The 17814-nt window shown below is 41.6% G+C and overlaps 10 non-coding genes across 10 annotated transcripts in view; 3 read left to right on the forward strand and 7 right to left on the reverse strand.

The window, feature by feature from the left end:
• The first annotated feature begins 1671 nt into the window (after nt 1-1671).
• On the forward strand, nt 1672-3248 carry TVAGG3_0034120. The gene has a single exon (XR_007835986.1). It is a non-coding gene; the product is annotated as a small subunit ribosomal RNA (ribosomal RNA).
• Nucleotides 3249-3334: 86 nt separating this feature from the next.
• Nucleotides 3335-3487, forward strand: TVAGG3_0034130. Its single transcript, XR_007835987.1, has one exon. It is a non-coding gene; the product is annotated as a 5.8S ribosomal RNA (ribosomal RNA).
• Nucleotides 3488-3550: 63 nt separating this feature from the next.
• Nucleotides 3551-5585, forward strand: TVAGG3_0034140. Its single transcript, XR_007835988.1, has one exon. It is a non-coding gene; the product is annotated as a 23S ribosomal RNA (ribosomal RNA).
• A 70-nt stretch (nt 5586-5655) lies between these two features.
• TVAGG3_0034150 lies at nt 5656-7713 on the reverse strand. The gene has a single exon (XR_007835989.1). It is a non-coding gene; the product is annotated as a 23S ribosomal RNA (ribosomal RNA).
• Nucleotides 7714-7776: 63 nt separating this feature from the next.
• Nucleotides 7777-7928, reverse strand: TVAGG3_0034160. Its single transcript, XR_007835990.1, has one exon. It is a non-coding gene; the product is annotated as a 5.8S ribosomal RNA (ribosomal RNA).
• An 85-nt stretch (nt 7929-8013) lies between these two features.
• Nucleotides 8014-9589, reverse strand: TVAGG3_0034170. The gene has a single exon (XR_007835991.1). It is a non-coding gene; the product is annotated as a small subunit ribosomal RNA (ribosomal RNA).
• A 1635-nt stretch (nt 9590-11224) lies between these two features.
• Nucleotides 11225-13831, reverse strand: TVAGG3_0034180. The gene has a single exon (XR_007835992.1). It is a non-coding gene; the product is annotated as a 23S ribosomal RNA (ribosomal RNA).
• A 62-nt stretch (nt 13832-13893) lies between these two features.
• Nucleotides 13894-14040, reverse strand: TVAGG3_0034190. Its single transcript, XR_007835993.1, has one exon. It is a non-coding gene; the product is annotated as a 5.8S ribosomal RNA (ribosomal RNA).
• An 84-nt stretch (nt 14041-14124) lies between these two features.
• TVAGG3_0034200 lies at nt 14125-15612 on the reverse strand. Its single transcript, XR_007835994.1, has one exon. It is a non-coding gene; the product is annotated as a small subunit ribosomal RNA (ribosomal RNA).
• Nucleotides 15613-17234: 1622 nt separating this feature from the next.
• Nucleotides 17235-17814, reverse strand: part of TVAGG3_0034210 — a 2781-nt gene continuing 2201 nt past the window's right edge. The window contains exon 1 of the ribosomal RNA XR_007835995.1: nt 17235-17814. This exon is cut by the window's right edge and continues 2201 nt beyond it. This is a non-coding gene — a ribosomal RNA (23S ribosomal RNA).

The following is a 17814-nucleotide window of genomic DNA, read 5'->3' on the forward strand; positions in this document are numbered from 1 at the left end:
TCACTTTTATATCCACGGGCCGCTATATGAGCATCAAATATACTAACTAAAAATACAATAATCATATAGGAATGAAAAAAGATATTAAAGCGAAAACTCAAAAAACAAATACTTAAGTATATAGGCTAACTAATACACATACTAAGCTTATAAGTTTGGACTGAAGGTATATCTAAAAAAAACATATATCAAGTAACATAGTATTAAGCGTATATATATGGAGTGTCACGTTTATATCCACGGGCCGCTTTGGTAGTCTTCCTAGCAAAATCCATAAAGTCGAAGGGAAACTAATCTAAGTCTCCTATCAAAGTCTATCAAAAATTTTTAAGATGATAGGACGAAAAACTATGTGATTTAGTTTCGTCGGTAAAACCAAAAAATTCGCCCTAAAGATATACGTAAGATATATACTATTCCCTATAACTAAGATATATATACATATAACATATATGATTAGTGCTTCGTATAACATTACAAATGATTCTCGAAAAAAATCGATTTTCAAAAATTTGACACAAAATGCATTATATCTCAGTGAATACTTAAGCTATCGAAATGAAACAAACATAAATCACACAGCTATACTATACCCTATCTATCTGTATCTTCAAAGTTTTTGTGCACTTAAGTCTCACTGTTTCGATTTATGCGTGTGGAACGAAAAATTAAAAAAATCGAAAAAAATCAAAGTCCATGATCAGCGAGAAAATTTTTAACAACATAAGCAATTTTTAAAATCTTTTACATATAAATACCATACGATATATGTATACATTTGAGCATGGTGAGACATCTCAGTTCCATAGTCACTCCATATGAAAATGAAAAAATTTACAAATTTTTTCCTAGGGGGGTGAATTTACCTAGAAGTCCACACACATAAGAGATGGAAAGGAGCAACTGAGGATAAAGTTATCGTATGTTGTACCCCATATATGTCTATCTTGCAAGAAAGTTCGTATGTTGAGTATTCGCCGAGAAAGTTGAAAAATACAAAAAAATTGATTTTTCAAAAACACGCTGAAATGAGCGAGGGAAAAAAATAATGAAAAGATTGAAGTCATATTCGATGGTTTTAAGAGATACGAAATTATTTTGGAAATATAATATCTACACATAAGTAGTATAATGTTACTACGTTTGTAGTTTTTCGTTTTAGCACACTTTACCATATACTTTTGAAAATCAGATAATTATTTTTTATTCAAATAGTTGTCGTAGGTGGGCACATGTACGGAGTTATAATCATAACTCCCCATGCTCCACAACATTGCCCATACAAAGTTTGCTCGGGGACGCTTGTGTATGAGCAAGACGAAAAAATACCTGAAACTCGACTCCACCGATTGAATTTTTGTAGACCGAAAAACATGACCTTTTGCTCCCTATGGGAAAGTTGCAAAACGATTCCAGTTATGAGTAAGCATTTCTTACTAAATCTAGCCGAGTCTGGTATATAACAACAGGGAGAATCACCTCCAGACGGCTGACGAGTTAATATGTTACATATTGATTCTGTCTTAGATGTGCGAAATTACAGCACGCGCTTATTTATAATTTGGCATTAAACTTTCGATGACTTCGCGTCATCATGTATTATGGATATTTCAGTGGCATCATAACAAGATACATTGGAAAAACATCTTAATACATCTTTTTTAATCGCGATACTTGGTTGATCCTGCCAAGGAAGCACACTTAGGTCATAGATTAAGCCATGCAAGTGTTAGTTCAGGTAACGAAACTGCGAATAGCTCATTAATACGCTCAGAATCTATTTGGCGGCGACCAACAGGTCTTAAATGGATAGCAGCAGCAACTCTGGTGCTAATACATGCGATTGTTTCTCCAGATGTGAATTATGGAGGAAAAGTTGACCTCATCAGAGGCACGCCATTCGACTGAGTGACCTATCAGCTTGTACTTAGGGTCTTTACCTAGGTAGGCTATCACGGGTAACGGGCGGTTACCGTCGGACTGCCGGAGAAGGCGCCTGAGAGATAGCGACTATATCCACGGGTAGCAGCAGGCGCGAAACTTTCCCACTCGAGACTTTCGGAGGAGGTAATGACCAGTTCCATTGGTGCCTTTTGGTACTGTGGATAGGGGTACGGTTTTCCACCGTACCGAAACCTAGCAGAGGGCCAGTCTGGTGCCAGCAGCTGCGGTAATTCCAGCTCTGCGAGTTTGCTCCCATATTGTTGCAGTTAAAACGCCCGTAGTCTGAATTGGCCAGCAATGGTCGTACGTATTTTTACGTTCACTGTGAACAAATCAGGACGCTTAGAGTATGGCCACATGAATGACTCAGCGCAGTATGAAGTCTTTGTTTTCTTCCGAAAACAAGCTCAATGAGAGCCATCGGGGGTAGATCTATCTCATGACGAGTGGTGGAATACTTTGACTCATGAGAGAGAAGCTGAGGCGAAGGCGTCTACCTAGAGGGTTTCTGTCGATCAAGGGCGAGAGTAGGAGTATCCAACAGGATTAGAGACCCTGGTAGTTCCTACCTTAAACGATGCCGACAGGAGTTTGTCATTTGTTAATGGCAGAATCTTTGGAGAAATCATAGTTCTTGGGCTCTGGGGGAACTACGACCGCAAGGCTGAAACTTGAAGGAATTGACGGAAGGGCACACCAGGGGTGGAGCCTGTGGCTTAATTTGAATCAACACGGGGAAACTTACCAGGACCAGATGTTTTTTATGACTGACAGGCTTCGGGTCTTTCAGGATATTGTTTTTGGTGGTGCATGGCCGTTGGTGGTGCGTGGGTTGACCTGTCTAGCGTTGATTCAGCTAACGAGCGAGATTATCGCCAATTATTTACTTTGCCGAAGTCCTTCGGTTAAAGTTCTAATTGGGACTCCCTGCGATTTTAGCAGGTGGAAGAGGGTAGCAATAACAGGTCCGTGATGCCCTTTAGATGCTCTGGGCTGCACGCGTGCTACAATGTTAGGATCAATAGGACTGCGAGCCTGAGAGGGTGCGCTACTCTTATAATCCCTAACGTAGTTGGGATTGACGTTTGTAATCAGCGTCATGAACCAGGAATCCCTTGTAAATGTGTGTCAACAACGCACGTTGAATACGTCCCTGCCCTTTGTACACACCGCCCGTCGCTCCTACCGATTGGATGACTCGGTGAAATCACCGGATGCTTACGAGCAGAAAGTGATTAAATCACGTTATCTAGAGGAAGGAGAAGTCGTAACAAGGTAACGGTAGGTGAACCTGCCGTTGGATCAGTTCTAGTTTTAATAACTAACACCAACTTCTTTTATTAAACAAAAACCAATACAAAATTAAAAACTAACTTCATCAAAAACCAAGTCTCTAAGCAATGGATGTCTTGGCTCCTCACACGATGAAGAACGTGGCATAATGTGTTAAGTAACCGGAGTTGCAAACATCATGACAGGTTAATCTTTGAATGCAAATTGCGCTAAACTCGATCTCGGTCGAGAAGCATGGGTGTGACAGTACTACATCTTTTATAATAATTCTTATTCTAAGCGAATAAGTAAATAATATATAAGACAAACAACACGTAGTCTGCCATACGCAGGAAGACCCGCTGAACTGAAGCATCTCATTAAGCGGAGGAAAAGAAACTAACTAGGATTCCCTTAGTAAAGGCGATCGAAAAGGGAACAGCCCAACGTCTTAATCCCGCAAGGGAAATGTAGTCGGTTCACCTATTGCACTGGTCTAAGTCAGATGGAATGCTGCGCGATTCAGAGTAAAAGCCTCGTATGACCAACCGCAAGCTTACGATGGACCGGGGAGAGTCGGATACTTTGAGAGTAGTGTCTTAAGGGGGTGGTATGTCCCATCCAAGGCTAAATAACGTGAGGAGACCGATAGATTACAAGTAGTGTGAACGAAAGATGAAAAGAACTCTAAAACAGAGGGTGAAAAGTTCCTGAACTTGCTTAGGGTTAAGGCTATTTATAGTACCCGTCTTGAAACACGGATTAGGGAGTTTATCTGTAGTGCGAGTCTTTGCACGTTAACTGTAAAGGCGTAGAGAAAGCAACTGGCGTTTGCATGGCTACTGAGCATTACTGATAGGACCCGAAAGGTGGTGAACTTTGCCTGCACAGGTTGAAGTCAGGGGAAACTCTGATGGAGGACCGTACGGGTTATTGATGTGCAAATCATTTTTCTGATGTAGGTAAAGGTGCGAAAGACTCATCGAACCACTAATAGCTGTTTCCCCGAAGTTTCCCTCAGGATAGCTGTAATGCATTTAGTAAGGGAGTAGAGATATGGGTAGAGGTGCAGGAGCTTCGGTGTTCTCAACTTATTTCCAAACTTCGAACTCCTTGTTAGCATTTACCTAACTGAAATGCTTAAATGAATTAGCGTTACAAGTGGCTCTGACCGGTAGCGGTCATGGCGAAATGGGATAACCATACGTCTGAATAAGGTGCCGAAATGTACTATCACTGATACCAATAAAGGAGTCATGTATTTAGACAGCAGGTCGGTGCCCTAAAAGCAGGTATCCGCTAAAGAGTGTGTAAAACTCACTGCCGAATACTAGGGCCCCGAAAATGAATGGCGCAATATAGTACTACCGATCTCAGACATCAGTTCTATTGAACTGAGAGTAGGGAGTTGACATTTTTGTGAAGGTGCAATGTGAGTTGGACTGGAAGATGTCTATTACAGATCCTAATTGAAGTAGCGATTATCCGGCTTGTATCCTGGGGGCTGATGAGAGTAGGGTTTCTGGACAACTTAAACAGATCCGAGTTAGTCGATCCTAATCTCAATAATGGGAGAAAGGGGTACAGTTGATATTCTGTAACTGACACAGTTCGCGGCAACGCATACTATTTTTCTCCGCCAATCTATACCGTGGTAGGATCTCTTCCTACATGACAGTACTAATACCCAGGGAAACTGGTCATCAGGCGAACTGGCGCGTTCTGCTGGCAAAACATAGCTTCGGTTATGTCAATGGCTATTGGATTGGTCCATGAAGCGAAAAATAGTTTACTGTGTCACTCGTACGATAACCGCATCAGGTCTTCTAGGTAAGTAGCCTATGGCCATTGAGGCATGATAGTTCAGGGAATTCGGCCAATTAGAGCTGTAACTTCGGGATAAAGCTTGGCTCTGATGAAAATCAGAACCGATTGTTACGGAGAGCCCAACTGTTTAATAAAAACGTAGTGTCGCGCTGTGGTAGTATAGCCAGTGAACGCGACATGAATCTGCCTCGAGTGCTGTGTCTGTTAATATGGTTCAAGCCAACGAAGCACCGGTAAATAGCTGGGTAAACTATGACTCTTATCAAAGTAGCGAAATACCTGCGTCAAGCTGTAAATTAGTGACCTGCATGAACGGCTATGAGGTTCTCACTGTCCCAAACTGTCTCTGCAGCGAACCACTTGTAGTGGGGAACGGTCACTAGATATCGCAGCGGGAAAGGAAGACTGTAGAGGCTTCACTTGGTCTAGTCTCTGGTATAGTTCCTGCGGTGTAGACTAGGTGGGAGGACAATCGATTCTGAAAACCACACACCTGTTTGGAATTATGCCTTACCTATCACAAGGAATAGGACTAGATAGAAGTTGGCATCCTCTGCCAAAAAAAAACGGAACAACATCACTGCCACGGAGAGGAGAAAGACACACACACACCTTTCTTATCTAGTCCTATTCCTTGTGATAGGTAAGCATAATTCCAAACAGGGTAGTGGTTTTTCAGAATCGATTGCTCTCCCACCTAGTCTACACCCCCGCAGGAACTATACAAGACTAGACCAAAGTGAAGCTCTACAGGGTCTTCTTTCCCCGCTGGATATCTAGTGACCGTTCCCACTACAGTTGGTTCGCTGAGAGACAGTTTGGGACAGTGAGAACCTCATAGCTCCGTTCATGCAGGTCACTAATTAAGTGACGAGGTATTTCGCTACTTTGATAAGAGTCATAGTTACCCCAGCTATTTACCGGTGCTTCGTTGGCTTGAACCATATTAACAGACACAGCACTGAGCAGGATTCATGTCGCGTTCACGTGCTATACTACCACAGCGCGACACTACGTTTTTATTAAACAGTTGGGCTCTCCGCGTAACAATCGGTTCTGATTTTCATCAGAGCCAAGCTTTATCCCGAAGTTACAGCTCTAATTGGCCGAATTCCCTGAACTATCATGCCTCAATGGCCATAGGCTACTTACCTAGAAGACCTGATGCGGTATGCGTACGAGTGACACAGTAAACTATTTTTCGCTTCATGGACCAATCCAATAGCCATTGACATAACCGAAGCTATGTTTTGCCAGCAGAACGCCGCAGTTCGCCTGATGACCAGTTTCCCTGGGTATTAGTACTGTCATGTAGGAAAGAGATCCCTACCAACGGTATAAGATTGGCGGAGAAAAATAGTATGCGTTGCCGCGAACTGTTGTCAGTTACAGAATATCAACTGTACTCCCTTTCTCCCATTATTGAGATTAGGATCGACTAACTCTGGATCTGTTTAAGTTGTCCAGAAACCCTACTCCTCATCAGCCCCCAGGATACAAGCCTGGATAATCGCTACTTCAATTAGGATCTGTAATAGACATCTTCCAGTCCAACTCACATTGCACCTTCACAAAAATGTCCACATCCCCTACTCTCAGTTCAATAGAACTGATGTCTGAGATCGGTAGTACTATATGCGCCATTCATTTTCGGGGCCCTAGTATTCGGCAGGTGAGTTTTAACACACTCTTTAGCGGATACCTGCTTTTGAGGGCACGACCTGCTGTCTAAATACATGGACTCCCTTTATGGTATCAGTGATAGTACATTTCGGCACCTTATTCAGACGTATGGTTCATCCATTTCGCCATGACCGCTTACCGGTCAGAGCCCACTTGTAACGCTAATTCATTTAAGCATTTCCAGTTAGGTAAATGCCTAACAAGGAGGTTCGAAGTTTGGAAATAAGTTGAGAACCCGAAGCTCCCTGCACCTCTACCCATATCTCTACTCCCCTTAACTAAATGCATTACAGCTATCCTGAGGGAAACTTCGGAGGAAACCAGCTATTAGTGGTTCGATGAGTCTTTCGCACCTTTACCTACATCAGAAAAATGATTTGCACATCAATAACCCGTACGGTCCTCCATCAGAGTTTCCCCTGACTTCAACCTGTGCAGGCAAAGTTCACCACCTTTCGGGTCCTATCAGTAATGCTCAGTAGCCATGCAAACGCCAGTTGCTTTCTCTACGCCTTTACAGTTAACGTGCAAAGACTCGCACTACAGATAAACTCCCTAATCCGTGTTTCAAGACGGGTACTATAAATAGCCTTAACCCTAAGCAAGTTCAGGAACTTTTCACCCTCTGTTTTAGAGTTCTTTTCATCTTTCGTTCACACTACTTGTAATCTATCGGTCTCCTCACGTTATTTAGCCTTGGATGGGACATACCACCCCCTTAAGACACTACTCTCAAAGTATCCGACTCTCCCCGGTCCATCGTAAGCTTGCGGTTGGTCATACGAGGCTTTTACTCTGAATCGCGCAGCATTCCATCTGACTTAGACCAGTGCAATAGGTGAACCGACTACATTTCCCTTGCGGGATTAAGACGTTGGGCTGTTCCCTTTTCGATCGCCTTTACTAAGGGAATCCTAGTTAGTTTCTTTTCCTCCGCTTAATGAGATGCTTCAGTTCAGCGGGTCTTCCTGCGTATGGCAGACTACGTGTTGTTTGTCTTATATATTATTTACTTATTCGCTTAGAATAAGAATTATTATAAAAGATGTAGTACTGTCACACCCATGCTTCTGCGCGAGATCGAGTTTAGCGCAATTTGCATTCAAAGATTAACCTGTCATGATGTTTGCAACTCCGGTTACTTAACACATTATGCCACGTTCTTCATCGTGTGAGGAGCCAAGACATCCATTGCTTAGAGACTTGGTTTTTGATGAAGTTAGTTTTTAATTTTGTATTGGTTTTTGTTTAATAAAGAAGTTGGTGTTAGTTATTAAAACTAGAACTGATCCAACGGCAGGTTCACCTACCGTTACCTTGTTACGACTTCTCTTCCTCTAATAACGGTGATTTAATCACTTTCTGCTCGTAAGCATCCGGTGATTTCACCGAGTCATCCAATCGGTAGGAGCGACGGGCGGTGTGTACAAAGGGCAGGGACGTATTCAACGTGCGTTGTTGACACACATTTACAAGGGATTCCTGGTTCATGACGCTGATTACAAACGTCAATCCCAACTACGTTAGGGATTATAAGAGTAGCGCACCCTCTCAGGCTCGCAGTCCTATTGATCCTAACATTGTAGCACGCGTGCAGCCCAGAGCATCTAAAGGGCATCACGGACCTGTTATTGCTACCCTCTTCCACCTGCTAAAATCGCAGGGAGTCCCAATTAGAACTTTAACCGAAGGACTTCGGCAAAGTAAATAATTGGCGATAATCTCGCTCGTTAGCTGAATCAACGCTAGACAGGTCAACCCACGCACCACCAACGGCCATGCACCACCAAAAACAATATCCTGAAAGACCCGAAGCCTGTCAGTCATAAAAAACATCTGGTCCTGGTAAGTTTCCCCGTGTTGATTCAAATTAAGCCACAGGCTCCACCCCTGGTGTGCCCTTCCGTCAATTCCTTCAAGTTTCAGCCTTGCGGTCGTAGTTCCCCCAGAGCCCAAGAACTATGATTTCTCCAAAGATTCTGCCATTAACAAATGACAAACTCCTGTCGGCATCGTTTAAGGTAGGAACTACCAGGGTCTCTAATCCTGTTGGATACTCCTACTCTCGCCCTTGATCGACAGAAACCCTCTAGGTAGACGCCTTCGCCTCAGCTTCTCTCTCATGAGTCAAAGTATTCCACCACTCGTCATGAGATAGATCTACCCCCGATGGCTCTCATTGAGCTTGTTTTCGGAAGAAAACAAAGACTTCATACTGCGCTGAGTCATTCATGTGGCCATACTCTAAGCGTCCTGATTTGTTCACAGTGAACGTAAAAATACGTACGACCATTGCTGGCCAATTCAGACTACGGGCGTTTTAACTGCAACAATATGGGAGCAAACTCGCAGAGCTGGAATTACCGCAGCTGCTGGCACCAGACTGGCCCTCTGCTAGGTTTCGGTACGGTGGAAAACCGTACCCCTATCCACAGTACCAAAAGGCACCAATGGAACTGGTCATTACCTCCTCCGAAAGTCTCGAGTGGGAAAGTTTCGCGCCTGCTGCTACCCGTGGATATAGTCGCTATCTCTCAGGCGCCTTCTCCGGCAGTCCGACGGTAACCGCCCGTTACCCGTGATAGCCTACCTAGGTAAAGACCCTAAGTACAAGCTGATAGGTCACTCAGTCGAATGGCGTGCCTCTGATGAGGTCAACTTTTCCTCCATAATTCACATCTGGAGAAACAATCGCATGTATTAGCACCAGAGTTGCTGCTGCTATCCATTTAAGACCTGTTGGTCGCCGCCAAATAGATTCTGAGCGTATTAATGAGCTATTCGCAGTTTCGTTACCTGAACTAACACTTGCATGGCTTAATCTATGACCTAAGTGTGCTTCCTTGGCAGGATCAACCAAGTATCGCGATTAAAAAAGATGTATTAAGATGTTTTTCCAATGTATCTTGTTATGATGCCACTGAAATATCCATAATACATGATGACGCGAAGTCATCGAAAGTTTAATGCCAAATTATAAATAAGCGCGTGCTGTAATTTCGCACATCTAAGACAGAATCAATATGTAACATATTAACTCGTCAGCCGTCTGGAGGTGATTCTCCCTGTTGTTATATACCAGACTCGGCTAGATTTAGTAAGAAATGCTTACTCATAACTGGAATCGTTTTGCAACTTTCCCATAGGGAGCAAAAGGTCATGTTTTTCGGTCTACAAAAATTCAATCGGTGGAGTCGAGTTTCAGGTATTTTTTCGTCTTGCTCATACACAAGCGTCCCCGAGCAAACTTTGTATGGGCAATGTTGTGGAGCATGGGGAGTTATGATTATAACTCCGTACATGTGCCCACCTACGACAACTATTTGAATAAAAAATAATTATCTGATTTTCAAAAGTATATGGTAAAGTGTGCTAAAACGAAAAACTACAAACGTAGTAACATTATACTACTTATGTGTAGATATTATATTTCCAAAATAATTTCGTATCTCTTAAAACCATCGAATATGACTTCAATCTTTTCATTATTTTTTTCCCTCGCTCATTTCAGCGTGTTTTTGAAAAATCAATTTTTTTGTATTTTTCAACTTTCTCGGCGAATACTCAACATACGAACTTTCTTGCAAGATGACATATATGGGGTACAACATACGATAACTTTATCCTCAGTTGCTCCTTTCATCTTATGTGTGTGGACTTCTAGGTAATTCACCTAGGAAAATTGTAAATTTTTTCATTTTCATATGGAGTGACTATGGAACTGAGATGTGTCACCATGCTCAAATGTATACATATATCGTATGGTATTTATATGTAAAAGATTTTAAAATTGCTTATGTTGTTAAAAATTTTCTCGCTGATCTGGACTTTGATTTTTTTCGATTTTTTTAATTTTCGTTCCCCGCATAAATCGAAACAGTGAGACTTAAGTGCACAAAACTTTGAAGATACAGAGATAGGGTATAGTATAGCTGTGTGATTTATGTTTGTTTCATTTCGATAGTTAAGTATTCACTGAGATATAATGCATTTTGTGTCAATTTTTGAAAATCGATTTTTTTTCGAGAATCATTTGTATGTTATACGAGCACTAATCATATATGTTATATGTATATATATTTAGTTATAGGAATATATATATCTTACGTATATCTTTAGGCGAATTTTTGGTTTTACCGACGAAACTAATACATAGTTTTTCGTCCTATACTTAAAATTTTTGATAGACTTTGATAGGGACTTAGATTAGTTTCCCTTCGACTTTATGGATTTGTAGGAAGTACCAAGCGGCCGTGGATATAAACGTGACACTCCATTATATACGCTTATACTATGTTACTTGATATATGTTTTTTTTAGATATACTTCAGTCCAACTTATAAGCTTAGTATGTGTATAGTTAGCCATATACTTAAGTATTTGTTTTTTGAGTTTTCGCTTTAATATCTTTTTTTTCCTATATGATTATTGTATTTTGTAGTTATATATTGATGCTCATATAGCGGCCGTGATATAGTGACACTTACACTTAAAATCCAAAATATTTGGAAACCTAGAAGCGAAGCTGAACTCAACAGGTGTGGACGTAATGCACTCCTTGCTTACAGTCCTTCGTTCACACATGTCTTCACATTGGGTTACTATGAGCGGACCTTTTGAGTATGATTATTCGTATCGGTCACATCAGTGCATCACTTTCTAGATGGGCTTCTGGCTTAAGGGCTTCAGCCATTATCCAGACGGCGTAGATGCGCGACTACCGTTTCCGATAATCGCTAACAGAGGCATAATCAACAGTTCCTTCGTACTAATCAATCTACTCATGTCTATATCAGTAGGATAAAAAACTGGTCCGACGGTCTAACCAGCTCCACGATCCCTAATACGGGTGAACAATCCGACCTTAGCAACTTGTACATCATAGGATAGGAGAGCCGACATCGAAATAAAAGCTGCGTTGATTTGATCTCTTAGCAGCACAAGCCAGTTGTCCGGAGGTATTGTCTGTACCCAATCTCAGCACCTAGGCTATTTAGGGATCGTTGCCTTACTTTCGTAATGATCCTAGACAAAAGGCACAGTAATTGAGCTTTTGGCTTATCCTCAACGTGAGATTCTGTCCTCACTGAGCTCAACTTAGGAACCTTCGCTGCTCTTTCGAAGGTGTGCGCCCCGCCAATTCTATCTAGTCCTATTCCTTGTGATAGGTAAGCATAATTCCAACAGGGTAGTGGTTTTTTCAGATCGATTGCTCTCCCACTAGTCTACACCCGCAGGAACTTATACAGATAGACCAAAGTGAAGCTCTACAGGTCTTCTTTCCCGCTGGATATCTAGTGACCGTTCCATACAGTTGGTTCGCTGAGAGACAGTTTGGGACAGTGAGAACCTCATAGCTCCGTTCTGCAGGTCACATTAAGTGACGAGGTATTTCGCTACTTTGATAAGAGTCTATTACCCCAGCTATTTACCGGTGCTTCGTTGGCTTGAACCATATTAACAGACAGCACTGAGCAGGATTCATGTCGTTCACTGGCTATACTACCAGCGCGACACTACGTTTTTATTAACAGTTGGCTCTCGCGTAACAATCGGTTTGATTTTCATCAGAGCCAAGCTTTATCCCGAAGTTACAGCTCTAATTGGCCGAATTCCCTGAACTATATGCTCAATGGCATAGGCTACTACTAGAGACTGATGCGGTTATCGGTACGAGTGACACAGTAAACTATTTTTCGCTTCATGGACAATCCAATAGCCTTGACATAACGAAGCTATGTTTTGCCAGCAGAACGCCGCAGTTCGCCTGATGACAGTTTCCCTGGGTTTAGTACTGTCATTAGGAAAGAGATCTACCAACGGTATAAGATTGGCGGAGAAAAATAGTATGCGTTGCGCGAACTGTTGTCAGTTACAGAATATCAACTGTACTCCCTTTCTCCATTATTGAGATTAGGATCGACTAACTTGGATCTGTTTAAGTTGTCCAGAAACCTACTCCTCATCAGCCCAGGATACAGCTGGATAATCGCTACTTCAATTAGGATCTGTAATAGACATTCTTCGTCCAACTCACATTGCACCTTCACAAAAATGTCCACATCCCCTACTCTCAGTTCAATAGAATGATGTTGAGATCGGTAGTACTATATGCGCCATTCATTTTCGGGGCCCTAGTATTCGGCAGGTGAGTTTTAACAACTCTTTAGCGGATACCTGCTTTTAGGGGCACCGACCTGCTGTCTAAATACATGGACTCCTTTATGGTATCAGTGATATACATTTCGGCACCTTATTCAGACGTATGGTTCATCCATTTCGCCATGACGCTTACCGGTCAGAGCCACTTGTAACGCTAATTCATTTAAGCATTTCCAGTTAGGTAATGCTAACAAGGAGGTTCGAAGTTTGGAAATAAGTTGAGAACCGAAGGCTCCTGCCTCTACCATATTCTACTCCCTTAACTAAATGCATTACAGCTATCCTGAGGGAAACTTCGGAGGAAACCAGCTATTAGGTGGTTCGATGAGTCTTTCGCACCTTTACCTACATCAGAAAAATGATTTGCACATCAATAACCGTACGGTCTCCATCAGAGTTTCCCTGATCAACCTGTGCAGGCAAAGTTCACCACCTTTCGGGTCTATCAGTAATGCTCAGTAGCCATGCAAACGCAGTTGCTTTCTCTAGCCTTTACAGTTAACGTGCAAAGATCGCACTACAGATAAACTCCCTAATCGTGTTTCAAGACGGGTACTATAAATAGCCTTAACCCTAAGCAAGTTCAGGAACTTTTCCCTGTTTTAGAGTTCTTTTCATCTTTCGTTCACACTACTTGTAATCTATCGGTCTCCTCACGTTATTTAGCCTTGGATGGGACAACCACCCTTAGACACTACTCTCAAGTATCCGACTCTCCCGGTCATCGAAGCTTGCGGTTGTCATACGAGGCTTTTCTCTGAATCGCGCAGCATTCCATCTGACTTACCAGTGCAATAGGTGAACCGACTACATTTCCTTGCGGGATTAAGACGTTGGGCTGTTCCTTTTCGATCGCTTTACTAAGGGAATCCTAGTTAGTTTCTTTTCCTCCGCTTAATGAGATGCTTCAGTTCAGGGGTCTTCCTGCGTATGGCAGACTACGTGTTGTTTGTCTTATATATTATTTACTTATTCGCTTAGAATAAGAATTATTATAAAGATGTAGTACTGTCACCCATGCTTCTCGACCGAGATCGAGTTTAGCGCAATTTGCATTCAAAGATTAACTGTCATGATGTTTGCAACTCCGGTTATTAAACATTATGCCACGTTCTTCATCGTGTGAGGAGCAAGACATCCATTGCTTAGAGACTTGGTTTTTGATGAAGTTAGTTTTTAATTTTGTATTGGTTTTGTTTAATAAAAGAAGTTGGTGTTAGTTATTAAACTAGAACTGATCCAACGGCAGGTTACTACGTTACTTGTTACGACTTCTCCTTCCTCTAGATAAGTGATTTAATCACTTTCTGCTCGTAAGCATCGGTGATTTCACCGAGTCATCCAATCGGTAGGAGCGACGGGCGGTGTGTACAAAGGGCAGGACGTATTCAACGTGCGTTGTTGACACACATTACAAGGATTCCTGGTTCATGACGCTGATTACAAACGTCAATCCAACTACGTTAGGGATTATAAGAGTAGCGCACCCTCTCAGGCTCGCAGTCCTTTGATCTAACATTGTAGCACGCGTGCAGCCCAGAGCATCTAAAGGGCATCACGGACTGTTATTGCTACCTCTTCACCTGCTAAATCGCAGGGAGTCCAATTAGAACTTTAACGAAGGACTTCGGCAAAGTAATAATTGGCGATAATCTCGCTCGTTAGCTGAATCAACGCTAGCAGGTCACCACGCACCACAACGGCATGCACCACCAAAAACAATATCCTGAAGACCGAAGCCTGTCAGTCATAAAAAACATCTGGTCCTGGTAAGTTTCCCCGTGTTGATTCAAATTAAGCCACAGGCTCCACCCTGGTGTGCCTTCCGTCAATTCCTTCAGTTTCAGCTTGCGGTCGTAGTTCCAGAGCCCAAGAACTGATTTCTCCAAGATTCTGCATTAACAATGACAAACTCCTGTCGGATCGTTTAAGGTAGGAACTACCAGGGTTCTAATCTGTTGGATACTCTACTCTCGCCTTGATCGACAGAAACCTCTAGGTAGACGCTTCGCTCAGCTTTCTCTCATGAGTCAAGTATTCACCACTCGTCATGAGATAGATCTACCCGATGGCTCTCATTGAGTTGTTTTCGGAGAAAACAAAGATTCATACTGCGCTGAGTCATTCATGTGGCATACTCTAAGCGTCTGATTTGTTCACAGTGAACGTAAAAATACGTACGACATTGCTGGCATTCAGACTACGGGGTTTTAACTGCAACAATATGGGAGCAAACTCGCAGAGCTGGAATTACCGCAGCTGCTGGCACCAGACTGGCCTCTGCTAGGTTTCGGTACGGTGGAACGTCCCTACACAGTACCAAAGGCACAATGGAACTGGTCATTACCTCTCCGAAGTCTCGAGTGGGAAAGTTTCGCGCCTGCTGCTACCGTGGATATAGTCGCTATCTCAGGCGCTTCTCCGGCAGTCGACGGTAACCGCCCGTTACCCGTGTAGCCTACTAGGTAAAGACCCTAAGTAAAGCTGATAGGTCACTCAGTCGATGGCGTGCCTCTGATGAGGTCAACTTTTCCTCCATAATTCACATCTGGAGAAACAATCATGTTTAGCACCAGAGTTGCTGCTGCTATCCATTTAAGATGTTGGTCGCCGCCAATAGATTCTGAGCGTATTAATGAGCTATTCGCAGTTTCGTTCCTGAACTAACACTTGCATGGCTTAATCTATGACCTAAGTGTGCTTCCTTGGCAGGATAACCAAGTATCGCGATTAAAAAGATGTATTAAGATGTTTTTCCAATGTATCTTGTTATGATGCACTGAATATCCATAATACATGATGACGCGAAGTCATCGAAGTTTAATGCAAATTATAAATAAGCGCGTGCTGTAATTTCGCACTAAGACAGAATCAATATGTAACATATTAACTCGTCAGCCGTCTGGAGGTGATTTCCTGTTGATATACCAGACTCGGCTAGATTTAGTAGAAATGCTTATCTAACTGGAATCGTTTTGCACTTTCCATAGGAGCAAAAGGTCATGTTTTTCGGTCTACAAAATTCAATCGGTGGAGTCGAGTTTCAGGTTTTTTCGTCTTGCTCATACACAAGCGTCCCGAGCAAACTTTGTATGGGCAATGTTGTGGAGCATGGGGAGTTATGATTATAACTCGTAATGTGCCACTACGACAACTATTTGAATAAAAATAATTATCTGTTTTCAAAAGTATATGGTAAGTGTGCTAAACGAAAACTACAAACGTAGTAACATTATATACTTATGTGTAGATATTATATTTCCAAAATAATTTCGTATTCTTAAACATCGAATATGACTTCAATTTTTCATTTTTTTTTCCTCGCTCATTTCAGCGTGTTTTGAAAAATCAATTTTTTTGTATTTTTCAACTTCTCGGCGAATACTCAACATACGAACTTTTTGCAAGATAGACATATATGGGTACAACATACATAACTTTATCCTCAGTTGCTCTTTCCATCTCTTATGTGTGTGGACTTCTAGGTAAATTCCCCCTAGGAAAAATTTGTAAATTTTTTCATTTTCATATGGAGTGACTATGGAACTGAGTGTCACCATGCTCAAATGTATACATATTCGTATGGTATTTATATGTAAAGATTTTAAAAATTGCTTATGTTGTTAAAAATTTTCTCGCTGATCATGGACTTTGATTTTTTCGATTTTTTTAATTTTTCGTTCCACAGCATAAATCGAAACAGTGAGACTTAAGTGCACAAAAACTTTGAAGATACAGATAGATAGGGTATAGTATAGCTGTGTGATTTATGTTTGTTTCATTTCGATAGCTTAAGTATTCACTGAGATATAATGCATTTTGTGTCAAATTTTTGAAAATCGATTTTTTTCGAGAATCATTTGTAATGTTATACGAAGCACTAATCATATATGTTATATGTATATATCTTAGTTATAGGGAATAGTATATATCTTACGTATATCTTTAGGGCGAATTTTTTGGTTTTACCGACGAAACTAATACATAGTTTTTCGTCCTATCATCTTAAAAATTTTTGATAGACTTTGATAGGAGACTTAGATTAGTTTCCCTTCGACTTTATGGATTTTGCTGAGACTACCAAAGCGGCCGTGGATATAACGTGACACTCCATATATATAGCTTAATACTATGTTACTTGATATATGTTTTTTTAGATATACTTCAGTCCAAACTTATAAGCTTAGTATGTGTATTAGTTAGCCTATATACTTAAGTATTTGTTTTTTGGTTTTCGCTTTAATATCTTTTTTCATTCTATATGATTATTGTATTTTTAGTTAGTATATTTGATGCTCATATAGCGGCCCGTGGTATAAAAGTGACACTTACACTTGAAAAAATCCAAATATTTTGGAAACCTAGAAGCGAAGCTGAACCTCAACAGGTCGTGGACGTAATGCCACTCCACTGCTTACAGTACTTCGTTCAACAATGTCTTCTACATTGGGTTACTATGAAGCGGACTTTTGAGTATGATTATTCGTATCGGTCCAACATCACGTGCATCACTTTCTAGATGGCTTCTGGCTTAGAGGCTTTCAGCCATTATCCAGACGGCGTAGCTGCGCGACATACGTTTCGATAATCGCTAACCAGAGGCCATAATCAACAGTTCCTCTCGTACTAAATCAATTACTATCATGATGCTATATCCAGTAGGATAAAACAACCTGGCTCACGACGGTCTAAACCCAGCTCACGATCCCTAATACGGGTGAACATCCGACCTTAGCAACTTGTACATCACTAGGATAGGAAGAGCGACATCGAAGAATCAAAAAGCTGCGTTGATTTGATCTTTAGCAGCCACAAGCAGTTGTCCGGAGGTAACTTGTCTGTCACCCAATCCTCACGCACCTGAGGCTATTTAGGGATCGTTAGGCCTTACTTTCGTAACTGATCCTAGTACAAAAGGCACAGTAA

This window comes from Trichomonas vaginalis, chromosome IV (genome assembly GCF_026262505.1).
Source record: "Trichomonas vaginalis G3 chromosome IV, whole genome shotgun sequence".
Classification (NCBI taxonomy): domain Eukaryota; phylum Parabasalia; order Trichomonadida; family Trichomonadidae; genus Trichomonas; species Trichomonas vaginalis.